Source organism: Hylaeus anthracinus, unplaced genomic scaffold (genome assembly GCF_026225885.1).
Source record: "Hylaeus anthracinus isolate JK02 unplaced genomic scaffold, UHH_iyHylAnth1.0_haploid 4, whole genome shotgun sequence".
In the NCBI taxonomy this organism is placed as follows: domain Eukaryota; kingdom Metazoa; phylum Arthropoda; class Insecta; order Hymenoptera; family Colletidae; genus Hylaeus; species Hylaeus anthracinus.
This window is the reverse complement of record NW_026535289.1, coordinates 4135119-4152212: the sequence shown is the minus strand read 5'-3', so window position 1 is coordinate 4152212 and position 17094 is coordinate 4135119. Positions and strand designations below refer to the sequence as shown.

The 17094-nt window shown below is 37.1% G+C and overlaps 1 protein-coding gene across 2 annotated transcripts in view; it reads right to left on the bottom strand.

The window, feature by feature from the left end:
* Positions 1–13751, bottom strand: part of LOC128894563 (dipeptidase 1-like) — a 756062-nt gene extending 742311 nt beyond the window's left edge. For both annotated transcript variants that reach the window (XM_054156396.1, XM_054156397.1), the window contains exon 1: positions 13740–13751. The gene's annotated coding sequence lies outside the window, so the exon portion shown is untranslated. The remainder of the gene's footprint in view (positions 1–13739) is intronic.
* Positions 13752–17094: the final 3343 nt, after the last annotated feature.

Genomic DNA, 17094 nt, shown 5'->3' with positions numbered 1-17094 from the left:
TTAATAAAGTTCTATTTGCTAATACTAAACCATATTTACATAATAATAGCGTTCTTCGAAGACAGGAGTTGAATTCATGCTTACGAACCTAGATTTGCCTCTCTGATCGTGATTTTTAATGCCTTCGCGTGAGAATACATGAATGTATAAATCACAGTACTATTATGATGTATATGTTTGTATAATAAGCAGAGATGCTAATCAATGCTAATGCATGGTGATTATTCTTCTAAGTGTTTGCGATGTACAATGGAGTTTAAAATTCACAGGAATTAAAAGGAACGAAGTCGAGATATTAACGACCAATTTAAAGTAATTTCAGGACACGTCTATTATTCTACTTAAATTTAAATATATGTACATATGTTAACACTATTGTTTAATCCTATTCAGTTGTCAATCAGAAATATTGTCAATTCATGTTTTTAAGGACTCTGGCAGTAGCTTTCTATTCCTCATCTAGCAAACTATTATGTTCAAAGTGTTCAAGTTCAAAAAATTTTCTTTACTATAAATTAAAATCATTCCAAAGACATTTCATATTAGTTTTTAATTACAAGAATTATAATAATAATGAAGGCTTCGAAACTGTAAAACTAAAAATAGCACAGGAGTCTTTGTATTATGTAGAATTAATAGTATGTTTTAACCAAAAGAATGAAAATGATATTTTATTGACTTCCATTGTAATTCACATGAAGGTATGTCTTAATTTTATTTAGGAATAGTACTCTATTTTGCTGAATTAAAAATTCTAAGAGTGCGACGTTAATAAAAAATTTAAATCGAATAAAGAACATGTCTATTAAAAAGACATTGTGATCACGTTGATTGGCGATAGCTAATCAGTAATCACTATCCGCGTGACTTTTCACGATTCTGATAATTTGTCAAAGGTAAACGGGCATGTATCTCACGATTGGTTCTTCGGTATTAGTATACAAACGAAGGAAAGAAATTGTTAGAATTGTGTATTTACTTTCACTAAGCGGATGATCATTTTCGCAATAACCGTGTGGGAAGTAATTACTAAGTATACACCACGGTTCGGTGCGCCGCAAAAACAACGGTTTCGGTAAGTCTTGCGGCAAATATTGTTGGAATTAGCGGTAATTGTGGCCTGACGTGGCATAATATCAGTGTTTACGTCCAGAACCGAATAATTGTCGCGAGCGACAGGCCGTAAATTCGTGGACAGTTCCTTGAACTTATGGTTCGTGAAGGAAGGATGCCTTTCCTTGGTAACACGTTTCAAGGACTGAAGCTTGTTCTGGATTTTATTGCATGATTAATACTTAAAAAAATGTAATTTTAGATTGTAACAATCCAAGTCATTAAATTAAATATTAATTTGATCGATACACACATACAAAAGCTCTTCGATAAATTATTTCTTAACAAAGGTATCTGCGAAACATTATGAGAGGAATACGAAAATGGCACCAATTTATCCATTCAAAAACAACATCTGAGACATAATTTAATTTACATGTGACAAGTATATACATTGATATAAAAATGATATAAAAATTTTCCTTTGATTAGCGGACGGACTAATGTAATGTTGGTAAACGTGGTTTCGAAACGTGAAAATTAAATCTATACATAGAAGTTATCATTTCCATTGTATACAATGGAGATTAAACTCGAAGTACATTATTTTCTATGTTCAGAAGCTGAAATGAACGACCAACGTTAATTTTACCAAGAGCTTGAATAGTTCAAGGTAAAATAAGCTGAGAACACAATATCAGGCAAGCATAGTTGTATGATCTATACACAACTACTATATTGGAATTTGCATCGGAGCATAGTCGAAACTTCTCGTTTGCCTTAGAATTACTGGAAAAGCTTCCGACTGCAAGTTTAGACCAACACCGAGCAGTATTTCGCGAGTTGCACTAATAACAACAGTAATAATAGTAACAGACCTGCAAGGGGCAACTGAGCGCAAGTTATACATACGAGCATGACGAACCCGAAGACTGTGGCAAGCAGTCAGACAGTGGGCAACGTTCTTAATTAAATAGAAACTCGACTGAAAGATAAACAAATGAAAGATAAGCAGGTTTTGGTTCGTTATTTATTCGATGAAAATTGAAATTGAAATTGATATTGTAACTGCATTGTGATAGCATACATGAACAATAGATGGTTGTATTCAACTTGTTTTAATCAATTAAAAGTGTGTTCTTGGATTTTATATAAAATTACAGTAGATTCTCGCGAATTAAACAGACGAAGTGAAAACACAGGTAGTGAGTAACAAGCACTACTATTTCGAATAATAAGTACATACATATTTCTATCTTTTCTATATTTCTAAGCTTCCTTTAACATTAAACCTATCGAGGTTTCATTTGTACCTATTTCTACTGAAATCGAACAAATGTCTAGACTTAAAACAACTTTTTTTTAACTGAATGAAAAAATGTTCCACGTGGTACTAAACTGAATAATGCATGAAACAATTGTATATCATTTATATATCGTATATAAGCACTGTATAGAAAAGTTTGGAAACTTTCATTTGACCGATCGTAGTGGGTTTCGTGTTAATACTTCCACAAGTTCAGTGTACAAAAATTTAAAAAAATATTCTGTTATTTACACCTTATGGTATATAGCTACGTAAATTAATGTTTTACGTTCTGAATGTGTACTCTAGTTAGATTCTAATTTTTTTATAATAGTTTTAATTCACAATTTTGTATAAAATTAGTGCCTAGCACCCTCAAACAATAATACTTACCTTCATACTCTTAATATTGATGCCAGTACGACAAGAGAATCAAACTAAAATTATCGAAGCAACCCTAACCGAGGAGTTGAAACCTACACAGTTCTAAATAGCAGTAACTCACGCCTACATTGACTATTAAATTCTATTACAATGAAATTAGTGGTTCATTCAGGCTACGTTCAATACATCAATGCACGGAAGGTAGAACGATATCTTTTTGTCACGGAGTGTATCGCGGGCACAGGTCACATGGAAAACTACCAATGGCCGGCAAATAGCATTCGACGATCCGTCGATGCAGGTAACCGCGTTTCCCATTGCTATTTCCCACGTGTTTCCACGGGTTTCCTTCACCTAGTGCCGTAGGATGGAATTCCAGTGGTCCGTATCGACATCGGCGGAGAGTACCGTTCGTTTATCCCACTCGTGACCGGCCTACACGCGCCTAGAATGCGCTGAAATAATATGATTATGGTAATGGGGGGAGGGGGGGCAGGACAGAAGTAAAAGGGGAGAGGAGGGATTCTATTCAATTATTCCCCGTGGTAGCGACGCGATCGGCAATAATTATCGGTTACGCGCCATTCGTCTTGATCGGCATTAAAAGACGTCGCGTAACTCTTATTGTTACTACTAGCATCGACACCTTCGTCGTATGTCGTTTCCCCCTTTGTGCCCCGTGGCGGGCACGGGGAAAGAATGTAATTTACGGGACGATTTGTAATATACCGCTCGCAACGACTGTCCGACGCGAAGCGAGTATTCAAAGAGGAACGACAGTCGACCGGGGACAGAGCTGTAAAGCTGGCTGGAATAAATGCAAAAAATTCAGGCCAAACCCAGCTGGTCTTGAGACACTCCCACTTTCTTCCCTGGGAAAATCTGTATCGATTCAGATGGACAATCAACGATTCGCTGCGCTTTGATCTCGCAGGGTATTCCAGATCTAGCGCAAGAATTTAGAACGTGTGATACGTTAACGCGATCTCGGAGAACGTTACACTTTACGTGTGATAATCGAATCGTTTTGCAATATGAATGTACCTCGGGTGACGTCAAAGATTGCTACCAAAATGATTGATTATTTCTTTTATAGCTGAATCGATGAACATCGTCTCTGACGAAGAGCGACGAATAATTTCAGTTGACGAGTAAACATCCCCAGAACTTATTTAACATCTCGTTTACTTTCAAAGAATATTGCACACAAATATTCATGTACAACCTCCTTAAGTGTCTTAATCCTTTCAAGCTTGAATTATTATTTTCTCGTACTAATATAATTTAATTTTTAGGATTAACTTGGACCAAAATTGATATGAAAAAAATTAAAAATAAATCCTAAGAGTGTCGGTAATTTGTAAATTTTGTGTCATGAATTATGGACACCAGGTCTGAAAGGGTTAATAAGAACAAAATGTTTTAACTCAACATCTCGCCTGGTTATTCTCCAAAAAGATCCCCAAAACTGCTCATTTTTTGACACGAGACACGAGTCTCTTTAACAGCGTCTCATGGGCGTCGATGAAATCGGCAAAGACGAGTGGTTCGAGCGAACAGATTTCGCCAAAGTGTGAAATTATCGGCTGAAAGGTGCGGAATACGGATTCAGCTGGCGTGTCGTTAGAAATTAGGCAATAACGGGCAGAGAAAGCCGAGATATAACAAGGGCTCTGAAAATTGCGGGCGGATAAAGGTTAACAGCGTGGCGAGCTGGGGCACGGGCAAAATGGAGAAAGGATCGTTATAGCTCATTAGCCTTATCGTCTGTTGATCGTTTAACCTCACACCTTTCCGCTGCTCTTGGCAACAGGAACATCTATTCGAGAATATTGGAATTTTAATAGAGCAGCGACTCTGAAAGGTATCAGCGGTCAGCCGCGGGTCGACCGTGGTCCGGGGCCCTAATTGTGCGATTATGGCACGACGATCGACAATTGGAGCTCCGTCACGAAGCCGTCGCGTCGGCTAGGAAAAATCGATCTTCGACGTAATAAACACAAGCCCCCGCGTGACGTAAGACAATAAATTCTGCAAACGAGCCTGTATGCCCGACCGAAAGGTCGCCACACGACGGAACGATCGTCGCTATTCCCTCGTTGATTTATGTAGCCGCGAGAAATCGTGAAGATCGCTATAGCTGATTCAAAAGACAAGTGAAATAAATGTCAACCGGGGTCCAAGGTCTATGGAAATCTGCGTCGACTGTCCTGGCGCCATAGAAAGCTCCCTCCGCCCTTCCTCCTCTTTTTCTGATCACTCTCTCGACCGGGTGTAATTGTTATTCATTTATTTAATGTCTGTATCGTGCTTACATGTAAAAGTACGTACAGTTACATACAAAAGTATCCATCCACCGCCCACGTACAATACATTTTGTATATTTCTCTACATTCAAATCATTTCAATGTTGAAAACGCCACCTCGTTAATATATTTCATATTATAAAGTATTTAGAAGTTTTTGGGTCCCTCTTATTTTGGTAAAGAAAAAATTATTTCGTCATAGGAGTTATAAAATAAGGCAATTTTTGTATGGAGAGTGAATTTTAATATCTTCTTGATCACTTTCCTGTAAGAATTTTATTTAAAATACTAACTGAACAACTTATCATATTAATATTGTCAAGTTTTCTGTAAATAGTGTAGTATTAAACGTTACAAAATAATATTACTAAATGCTACACATAACACTACTAACGATAAGAACTCTTATTAGAAGTGTTCATTAAATCACTCTACGTTTCGTGTTGTGCATAGAAAAATGAATAATAATTTCAGTATGATTAGTCCTCAGAACTATCTTGCAAGTAAATTCAATTTATACAAGTTTCACTCGACATTTGAATAACTTGCCTCGATATTCATTTCTAACAGTTTAACGATACATATCATAAAGTATAATACGACAAGGTAGGATACGAGGTTATTAATGTGGAATAAATCCATCTGGTCGACGATGACGTGGAAGGGAAAGGGACTTTCCCGTTAACTGAGCTCCGAGATGTCATTTCACATATACATATGTATGCACCGTCGAGAGTGTTAGATACAACGAATTCTTCTTTCATGAATCTTGCATATCCATCGCGCTGGATTTCACTAAACACTTCTGAAATGTCATCTTATTAAAATAGACTCCCTTTAATCCGATTTTGGATCGCGGCTCGGATGACGACGCTTCAACCTGGATCTTTGCGTTTCAAATTATACCGAAGCATTCGCGTTCCTCGTTTTGTCACTTTTGACGTTCCATTCCCTGTCGTTTAAATCCTTGAGGTGTAGGTGTCATCCTAGTGGGTTAAATAATATTCTGGAAACTAATTCTCACGTGAACAATTCTATTTATTAACTCATTGGGTGGGGCACGGTGGGATTAAAAGTGTCCCACCTTTTTGATGGACCGTAATGCATAGTGGGACATTTTTAATCCCACCTCGAAATTTTGCAATAGCTGCATGTGTATAGGTTTATATTTCATCTTAGTTACGTAAAGCAGTTGGTAATATATTCATCCAATGTTACAAATGTATGCACTTATGTTGGCAACTTTTAACATGCTAATACCGGTTCAACAATTGTTGTAAGTGGAAGGTTTATTGCGATAATATTTCTTTCCATCGAACACGATGGTCTTGTACTGTGTGTAAGGTCCCCCTGTACTTTGGGAAAAATATGTGCTTTAATAAGTACCATTCATAAACCTATGTGGCACGGTGGGACAGCTAACAACAAATTCGATTAAATAATTATTATTTTGTTATTTTATGTTATTATTATTATGTTATTTATTATTATGTTATTTTATATTATTTTGTTATTATATTTATTTTGTTACATTATGTGATACCTTTATTAATAAAAATATAAAAATTTTGTTTGATTTAAAACGCATTAAAATTCCTGTGCAACATGGGTCTATTTTATGACCTGAATTCCTGTGCCGCAAAGAGTTAAATGATTTTGTATATTAAATGTAAGTTTATTAGTAAAGATCTGGTGAGATATTAGTATATATTATGTTCAAGTACAGAGAACATATAGTTTGAAGTAAAAGTACATAGGAAAAATCATGTAGTATAAATTTCGTATTGATAGTAGGTAGTGGCGAATGAGTAACAGACTGTATTTTACATTATCTTTACATGTATCTTGAAAGCTAAGAACAATTTTTTTTAGCTACTTACGTATATTTATGTGCTAAAAATGAATAAATTTTAAGGCTTATCTTTATAAGGCTAAGTGCTTCAACCACTGTAAAATTAATCTTCTTTAAAATTCCCTTGTAACAAATTACCACTTTTAACGCATAAATATAAAATTTAAAAGAATCTTTTTAGTCTTCAAAGTACACATGAACATAACGAAAAATGAAAACTTAGGTTCCGCATTCATTACCTCAGGATTAATTCCCGAAAACGACATTCTCTGTAGTAACTGGACTGTCCAATCTGTTTAAAATTCCTCCATAATAAAACGCGTGTAACTCCATTTTGTATGTACGAATATACAACTAAAAAATTCTTCGTAATCGTCAAGACACACAGAAACACAGCATAGATGGAGAAGTCAGGGTTTGCATTCATTACCTCGGAATTAATTCGCAAGGAATACATTATTTTAACGAATTAATCGTAATCGTAGTCGTTATTTGGCGAACACCATGGTGCGATCGAGAGGCGATCTATATTTATACGTTCCGATGATGCAAGCACACGTGGACGCTCGTTCCCGGCACACCTGGTTGGCGTCGATTTAACATAATTCATGCGCGGGACTTCGCAACTCACCGCGGTCCCTTCGACGCGCTCGTTTCGCCCTGCGTTCGCGCAAAGGACTCCAGCCTACTTCGGTTTCAAGTCACAGACGGGCGTGATGCTGTCCGACACGTGACGCGATCTCACGTGTTTTCCGCGCCTTCGATCGCCTCGCTGTTTGTCGGTTAATTTCGTCCTCGCGTAGGACTCATTCACGGATAATTGCTTCCCTGAGGCCCGTGGGCGTTATTGTTGTGCCATTACCGATATCGTCGCGGTTACCGTTCGACGGTGTCCCACGGACAGGATTGCCAACCGTACTCCTGTCAGACTGTACTCTGAGGTGGATATTACCTTCAATTTATTCAGGAAAATCGTACATCGATCCTTCTTCCTCGGAGAAAATAAAAAGTTCGATGATGTTTCTCACGTTTAATTCCACGAAAGTCCCATGAAGCCTACATGGTTTGTATTTATATCATTTTTCACTATACGCCACTTCCTGATCTGTAATTGGGGTCCGATGTGCCTGGCAAAATATTTGAGCTCCATGCTCTATAATTTAAAAATATTTACTTCTTAAGAGTTTACTGTTCTGTAATATCCTAGGTTCAAAGACAAAATTAGTATTTATTATTCTCAGCTTTCCTATTAATTAATTCGTGGGTGTATAGGTAGAAATAATTTTTCAAGATTAAAGAAAGTTTTATATATTCTTTTTTTTATGATCCAGAGACGATAACTTGACTTTGCCATGGTGTAGGACACTAGGCTTCAGGATGTTTTGAGATCACAGGTATACCTATACTCAACGAATTCAAAGGAGATGTGAATTAAACAAAATATGCTTAACAAATTACATATTTAAGGAATGACAGGCGACAGACATTTTCTGAGTATGTTAATCCCTCTATACAATGATTTCTCCCTCGATATAACGACACGAATCATTCGCCGCCTTTATTGAGGCAACAACTATCCCTCAAAGATATTCAAAAAAAGTACATAGATACAGATATAAATTACGATGATCAAGAATTAATTACAGACGACCAAAAACATGTACAATACGATTCTACAAAGATAAATACGAAACAAGACTACATTTCAGGGGCACACGGGTTTCACGGCATCGCCTGAAAGGAATCTTAATCCATCTAAAGATATAACTCCAGTAATTCCTACTTTGATACAATTCAACCACTGCTTTTCCCATTCATTCCAAGACGACATGAACGTGCACGAGTCGACTCGGACTCTTGAGGAATTCGATACGCGTTTAGATCAAGCGCGACTGCGGTTATCTCCGAACAGGTACCAGGTCCGAAACGTCACAGAAATAAGAAGCGAATCGTTGGTAAATATCCAGCTTGCGCCGCGAACGTATCGAATGATTGTCTTGTATCCCGCCGATATATCTACGCGCACCCTCGATTTAATGCTGAGCCTTAAAGGCCAGCCAAGCGTGGAATTTGTTTGACAAATGGTATGGAACTAGCGCTAGTACGGGCTAGTACGTCCTTGGAGGAAATCGCGTTCTCCAAGTTGGCGATACGTTTGGCCGAGCGATTAATGTAAAGCGAACGCAACAGCGAGCGCTCGCGCATTGCTCAAACAGCACAGAACGGTGCGAATGCGGTTTATGAATCGACACAGAAGCGACGGGCATCTCTGTAATCAGTTCTGGAAAATAGACGTCTACGTGATCGCTTCAATATTTCATTGGCTTGCGCTCGATACAGGCTGCGTGAAAACGTCGAAGTAAATTATCATTTTATCTACCGCGAGTCTGTTTGTAGGCTTTTTAATTCCAGTATCTACCTATAGGTACACATTTAACACGTCGATTGTCGGACTGATTCACATGGAAATGTCTACAGGACTAAAAAATTTCTGTCGAGCCAATTTAAAACTATAGAATCTAATATTTGTCATACTAATTATTTTCGTATTTTCATCTAAATTTACGAATTCTACCCAGATTCGTTTTCATTAACATTTAGCTTTTGAAATTAATTGTTGAAGTTCCTTAGTGAAAAACTCTGTCATCCATATATGGACAACGTTTAATTCACGCATTCAACGTGTTAATTTTTGGTTGTCTACTTATGATGTTCAATTTATTCATATATATGTCATATACAAATTTAAAATTTCTGGCATGCAGCACAAGAAACATATCACATATTGAATTTTGATGACTTGTTACTTTATTGAGAAATATTGTATTAACCATACATGTCATAAAATAACAAGTCATCAAAATTAAATATGTAATATGTTTCTTGTGTTGCATGCTAGAAATGTTGAATTTGTATATGACATAAAATCCTGAATTTTAAAAGGTGGTACATCTTTGATTAACATTTAATTTCATTTAAAAATATATAATAAAAGAAACAAAGATTTAAAGAAATGGTAACAGTAAAAAGGAAAACAATAGGTAAATAAGAATAGACATCTTTTACATTTCAAAAGTCAACTTCATATTAATACATTCGCGACCGACAGATATTTTACGTTTCTAATACCGGGTACTGACAAAATTACGAATAATTAAGCACGAATAAAATTTGACGTGACGTAAATTCACGTTAGCGATCGCGAATATGTCAAGACACAGCTTCCTTCTCGGTCCAAAGAAACACGAGTTTTATCTCCTCCGAAGAGTCTGCGCAGTAGATAAAAATTCTCATTTTTCTATTAATAATCAACACCTCAAAGTAATATTCTCCCAGTAAAATTTAAATATGGTCAAGGTTCAGGCCTCGATATTACCGTGACAGATCGTTTTAATATACCGTTAAAAATGCATGATATAGTACCGAAAATGACAAGGTTGATCGGTTAAGGAGGAGCTCGATCCTAAAGCAGGAATGGCGAGGTCTTATTAGGCGATGTTCTTCCCGTCGTAATTAAACTTGCACTGGCCAACGATGCCGTAATATCCAGCTTGTAGTTCGCGGAACTGCTTTCAGTGCTAATTTACGTTAGCAGTTACGACCGTCGCAATTAAAAGGGAAGGCAACGCGCGAAGAAAAGCGGCATAAATCTGTTCAGGTGCTTCCGTTTGAAGTCGGCACTGGTATCGAGTAACGCAAACGATAAAGTGTTTCGAGGTGATTTTATCGTAAATTCGTGACGTTCTCAAGATACAGGTGGCGGTGTTCGCGCCGTTAAACTGGAAAATTTATCGCGATAGCCTTTTTCGTTGTCCAATCCGCACGTTGATGTATTGGAAAAGGGATGAAACGGCGGAAGTAGGAAACAATTTAAATTAAATTATCTCGAAGGACTTTTTATTCGTCTTCACTGCTTGTAGAGTTGCCAACCGTACGGTTGAGATAGAATAAATCAGTTATTGGAAGCTAAATGTTGGTAATATTTTTCAAATTGCTCAGTGGTAATCTAATGCAACTTGATTCATCTTTTCTTTATATTATGAGGTTTGTTAAAGCTCTGATTGATATCTTTCATGTAGTGTTACTGGAAAAATATTTAGGCATGGTGTTAATTGGCAGTTCTGGATATTATAAAAACTTATTATTTACGCCAATAGTGGTGCAGAATTTTATTCATTTTATTAAGTATTCCTTTTTATGATCTGGGAATGATAACCCTGATTGCAGCTCCAAAATTTAGAGCACCTTTCGATTTTTTTAGATAGATGAACTTCCTCTTGTACATATGAATACACGAATGCACGTTTACAAATTAAAGTTCAACCTTTAAATGTCACGTCATAAGTACACTTTTTGCAGTAAATCCGTTTTGAGATATATACTAAAAATTGAGATCTTTATTTGTAACATTTATAAAGGATGGTCCATACTGGTATCTGCAAACAGTATCCTAGGCCTTTTAAACTTATGTTCGCACTATATCAAATTATTCTGAAGAGTCGACTGCATTAAGGATGCGCCTAGTCGTTCTCACACCCACTACATGTTAAACTCGACAAACTACCCAATACTTTATCACAGCAACAAAAAAACACCACACTATTTGATTTTCTTTCGAAACATCGCCTGTTTGATTTCTATGCGTAATTGCCACGATCGGGACCAGTGAACGTGAATTAACGTCGAGAGTGGTTTTACAAATTATGCCTCGTTGCGCCATATCGTTTCGTATGGCGACCGGACGAGCAAAAAGCGGGTAATTATAATCATTCTCTATGCGAGACGGGTAATTAGCGATCGCGTTTCCGCGGATTAGGATTTCGAAAGGTTGCCCCAATGATGATTTCACTTTTCAACGGAATTCCGTGACGGACCAGGCTTCGATGATCATCGCCGCGGCGCCGCCCGACGTTCGTCGAACGCAGCTGGCGAAGGTGTTAATTAATTCCCCTTTGTTCCACCGCCTCTTAGCACCTACATCGCCGCCGATGCTCGACGGAATCGTTAGTCATCGAAAATTTAGCCGCACCTGCGCGTTTCTGGATGACCCACCGCGTTATTTATGCGCGATTGTGCCATCCACTTATACGCGCCCTATATTCGCGCGCGTTCCTGTGCTATTCCGTGCCAAAAATCTTGAACCATCTTGCGATACGATGAAACTTTATTCGAATTAGGCGTGGCTTTGAGGAGTATAAATTATGAGATTGCTACATTTTTCAACTTAACATAGGGCGATCAAATTTAATTGATAAGCGAAATATACACGAGAGAAAGTTTACTAAAAGGTTTAGAGAATGCAGCAGTATGTATTTAAGTCATAATTAATAGCTTCAGGTGCTAAACTTATTTCGAATAAGGAATGGCTTCAAAAAGAATGAATGTCAAATTTGTTGATATTTGTAACTTAAGACTGGATGATTGAATTTAATTTATGGAATGATTTAACTTTATCGTGTGTTGAACATTCCGATTTTGGATTCGGAGTATCTGTGGCAATAATGTAATATGCAATGGCCTGAATTATTTTAGGAAGAACAGAATTTCTCTTTAATATTATATATTAAGGAAACATTGGCAGAAGTAAAATTGTATTAAAAAATATTCAAAGAATATAATTCTTACCAGAAAAATGTATGAACGCGTTCAATCTGAATTCCATTCGTTTATTTGTGTGACCGAATACCTGTTATGGTAAATGAAATCCGAACCGAGTTACATCGCCGTAGCGACGCCTGTGGAGCACAGTGGGGTTAAAGAATGAAATTTAAGAGGAACGAAGTGGTGCCTTGGTAGGTGGTCGAGGACTTTTGCAGAGTACTGTATGTTCGTATCTGTCATCGTGCCAGTCGCTCCAATTACAGCCATCACGTCATTAAATTCAATTATTTATGAAGCATAAACAGTAGGAAACGCTCGCCTGGCTATTCGTGGGCATTCCTCGCGGCGTGATTGCTGCTAGATATACCGGTTACCAATTCTAACTACTTTTTGCCAGGGATAATCGATAACTGGAACTGTTTATACGTCTGGACGATTGATTGACTCCGTGAGTATCGTTTTCCATAACTCGGTCCTCGATTCCAGCGTAAGGATCGATTCTTCTTCTCTAGCTACGATCGATTGCGATCAAGTGCGATCCTAAGTTGTGTGACATACAACTATATGTACAATGATTGCGATAGGTACATATTCGAGGAAGCTCTTGTAGAGATAAAGAATACCTTTAGCCAAGACTAAAATTGTAGTCTTTTTTTCCTTGATAATATGTGAGTATGTTAACATCAAATTTAAAATGAAAATTGTCTAATAAAAATATGTAATTTATATTTCATCAGGTACTTTCTCTTCGATTAAAAGAGCTTCTCGATTATGTTGCCTTATTAGTTAAAAAACTGTAGTCGTGTTGACAGTTACTTATTTGACAGCCTTTAATAGAATACACAGAACGACATGTTTTTGTGACACAAATGAATCTTTAATAAAAGATATTGTAGAAGAAAAAAGAAGCGATTTTATATCGCAGGTGTACCGTTGCACCTGCGACAGAGGTATGATCACATTAAATCAATCTGCGATAAATCATTCGACTTCTCTCTGCACATTTTTTTCCTTATCCTCGATCAGAATAAAGTGACATTTGTACTAATTACACGAGTCATTTTCTCAGCGTATCACGCATCTAATCCTCTTAGCAACTCGAACTGTACCCTTGACTCGACTGTTCTGATATTACAGGACGTATTAACAATTATTTCGTTACACTTAACGTACTTTTGTTGATCTTTATTTCAAAATTCAAATAATTTAATAAGCATGAAATATGATCAATCAATACATACGTTGATACATACTAGAAAAGCTTACAGGTCCTTAATTAAAGATTGAACAACAGCAGTTGAAAACCCTTTGCATCAAAAATAAAATGACTCATATACTTTACATTAAAAAAAGCTGAGAAGCGATCTGTGATCAAACGCGACAGTAAATCCAAAGCTGAAATTGAAGAAGTCCTCGTTTAATCTTTATCTTTGGTCCTTTGATTTGATTTTATCCTTTGACCTTTTCAATTTATTATTTCCGTTTAATCACAGGATTTTTCAGCAAAACGAAACTAGAACGATTTTTAACCGTGAAACAATGAGTCTATTGTTAGATCGATATTTCTACCTTCAACTTCAGTAAAATATCACACTATTATGTTTACAAATTAATATAAATTAAAGAATAATCAATCTACTATGGGAAACATAAATAAATAAAAGAATCTACTTTCAAGCCAATCCCCAGCCAACGAAAAACATCAAAATGATCGTCCAAGGATTCAATGATCCACATTTTGCCACACAATAAGACCAAACGACTAGAAATCGTCCATACCAGAAGTAACGAGTGATTCCAATGCTGGATTCGCGAAAAGAACCTCTCTCAAGTACGATTCCATCTGGACGCTTTTTAATTACAGACTGCTAAGCGCAAAGCCATCCAGGACTACGTCAGATAACATCTGAAGGCGTCCAGCCGGCAGAACCGTTCAAAACGACCCGGCAGATTTCATCTGTGGTGCGATTTTGCATCGGGAAGGGAACTAGTTATTTATTTGCAGCGATACAGCCTGCGGGAGCGTCGAAGGTTTTGCTGGCAGCAAATGGATAGTCATGGAAACCTGATGTAATTATTATATTTGCGTCTGATCGAATCAGACCTTGGAAAAGAAAACACACCTAAAATGATAAATACTTGATCGATGTTTGTGTGAACTGTCTTGCTAAAGATTCGATCCTGCAGTAAGATAACACGTGTGATCGATGCTAAGGTGTCAATTGCCATGCCTTGCACGTGCGCATTAGACTCGGAATGTAATTCTCAGTTTGTTGTGTAACGTTCTCGATTTTGTTTGAGACCGATGTTTAGACTCATTGTCCACCAACTACAGAGTTTTGCAACTACCCATTGGTTTGAATATTTACAGATGAGGACAGAAAAGAGGTCGTTAACATTCCAGAGAGATCCTTCAGGGACCATAAGGTATTCGTGTTCTTGGCATGGTTCGTTGACTGGTCGGTAATCAAAGTTGTTATTGAAAAATTGGAAGAAGCAGATAGAGTTCAAATGGTAGCCTGTATTGATAATAATGTTGTTGATGCTGCAGGACTTCCTGTATTTTTCGAGAAAGTGTTCTTCAAATTTGGCTATTATTTTTATTTCATCAAAAAGCATTGTCACCTGATGAGTTTATTATTTCTTAACACTAGGACTACCAAGAAATTTGACTCATGAAGTTTGGACTTCTTGCTGAAATTACTGAATTACTGGTAACATTTATACTGCAATTTTTTTTAAGAATTATTGTATAAGAATGTTATATTTAATGTCCATAAGAAGCATGAGTTGACTAAGTTGGTAAATTTAGCTCAGGTACCTCAGATTTCTTGCTAAAATTACTGGCAACGTTTATACTGCAATTTTTATTAAGAATTATTGCATAAGGGAGTAGGTACATATATATAAATTGATTCGTCCAACTGTCTATTTTCAAAGACATAATAATGTCCATAAGAAGCATGAATTGACTAAGTTGATAAATTTAACACAAGTACCTTAGATTTCTTGCTAAAATGATCAAATCACAACGTTTTTCCTGCAATTTTTAGTGAGAATTATTAAAACAGATTTAGTAGTGTACATAAAAAGTACAAGTTGAGCATTGGTAGTTTAATATTACACGCTTCAGTCCACACAGTGGTCGCAAAGATGCCGTCGAGTAGAATATATCGCGTCACGAAGTCACCAGTCTCCCATCTTGCTCACGGTTAACCTCTTCCTCATTTTCAATTACGCTCGTGAAGAGGCATTACGCGACACGATTCGTCCCGCCACATCTCTGCCAATTAATACTTTGTAAATCAATCCGGTACACGGACGACGCAGCGATTCGTGGACTCGCCTTTAACAACGCCGCGATAACGCGGACCACGGTCGCCATCGAGATTCCACTCGTCTAATAATACCCTGCGAACCGGCCGTAATTGCTACCATCTGTGTGGAAATGGCCATTCTCACTCGAGATAATCGTCCACAGTCGCACGATTAATAAGCGATAAAGTCGCCGAGCCCTTCCCTACGCCGCCCATCGCTTCGTCCATTCTTCTGCGTTACTTCGATCTTCCACCATCGTTTCATCTTCCCCTGTACGTTTGAAAGCCACCCCGTGGCACGATGTTCCTCGATACACGTTGCAGAGTTCCGCACCTGTTCGATGACTGTCGATTAAGAACGATGAAAAGATTACCTGTTTGAAAATCATGCATTCTGACTCAATTTTTAGGTCTTCTGAGTATTTCTTCCATTTCTTCTATAATTCTTAAGGTATTTTATAGAGATTTTATTCTGCAATAGTATTGTGAACAGTTTTTCTATATTTTTACTGGTGACCAATACAGTATTATTATTCTGTATTATTTTTCTGTTTGATTTCGCGCTCAGAAGTTTATATAAATTAATACGAGTTTCATATTTCATTATTATTGTAGATTATTCAGGCTCCGGCGCAAGGCAGGTTCAGCGCGTTCGCCGGAACCCGGTCCCGCGTTTTAAAAGGCTCCGCGGTCTACGAAAATTACTGAATTAAAAGGTACCGATTTTGATTAACTTTTTACAGACTGATGATACCATTAACAAATGGAAACAATTTCTGCTGAGATGCAAGACATTTTTTTAGTAGCGATGATTAAATTGAAAGCAGTAACAAAAATCATCAAAATATTATTATTTAATATTCATCTTATAAAAAATATATAGCATTTGTAAATAAATAATTCTTCGTTGTAAAATTGAAGTGTAGGATTTGAATGTGAATTCAAGTCCCGAAAATTTTTGAACCCGGCCCCGCAAAAGGTCACGCCGGCCCTGAGATTATTATATACCGAAAGAAGTTACAAATTTAGCGAAAAACGTCATATATTGCGTCATACTTTGAATATTTATTCTTAAAGTTATTGTTTGGTACTCTGAAAGATTCAATAGCCATCGTCTACCATTCAAGTAGATCTCGCATGTTAGAATACACCCTGTATATTCCACGCAACATGTTACACGTTACCAAGTATTGCACTTTACGCTACACGTCTTCGTGCTAAAAGTCGACTATATAAATATTGATAAGCAGCTGATCGTTACCCACGGCCACGCAA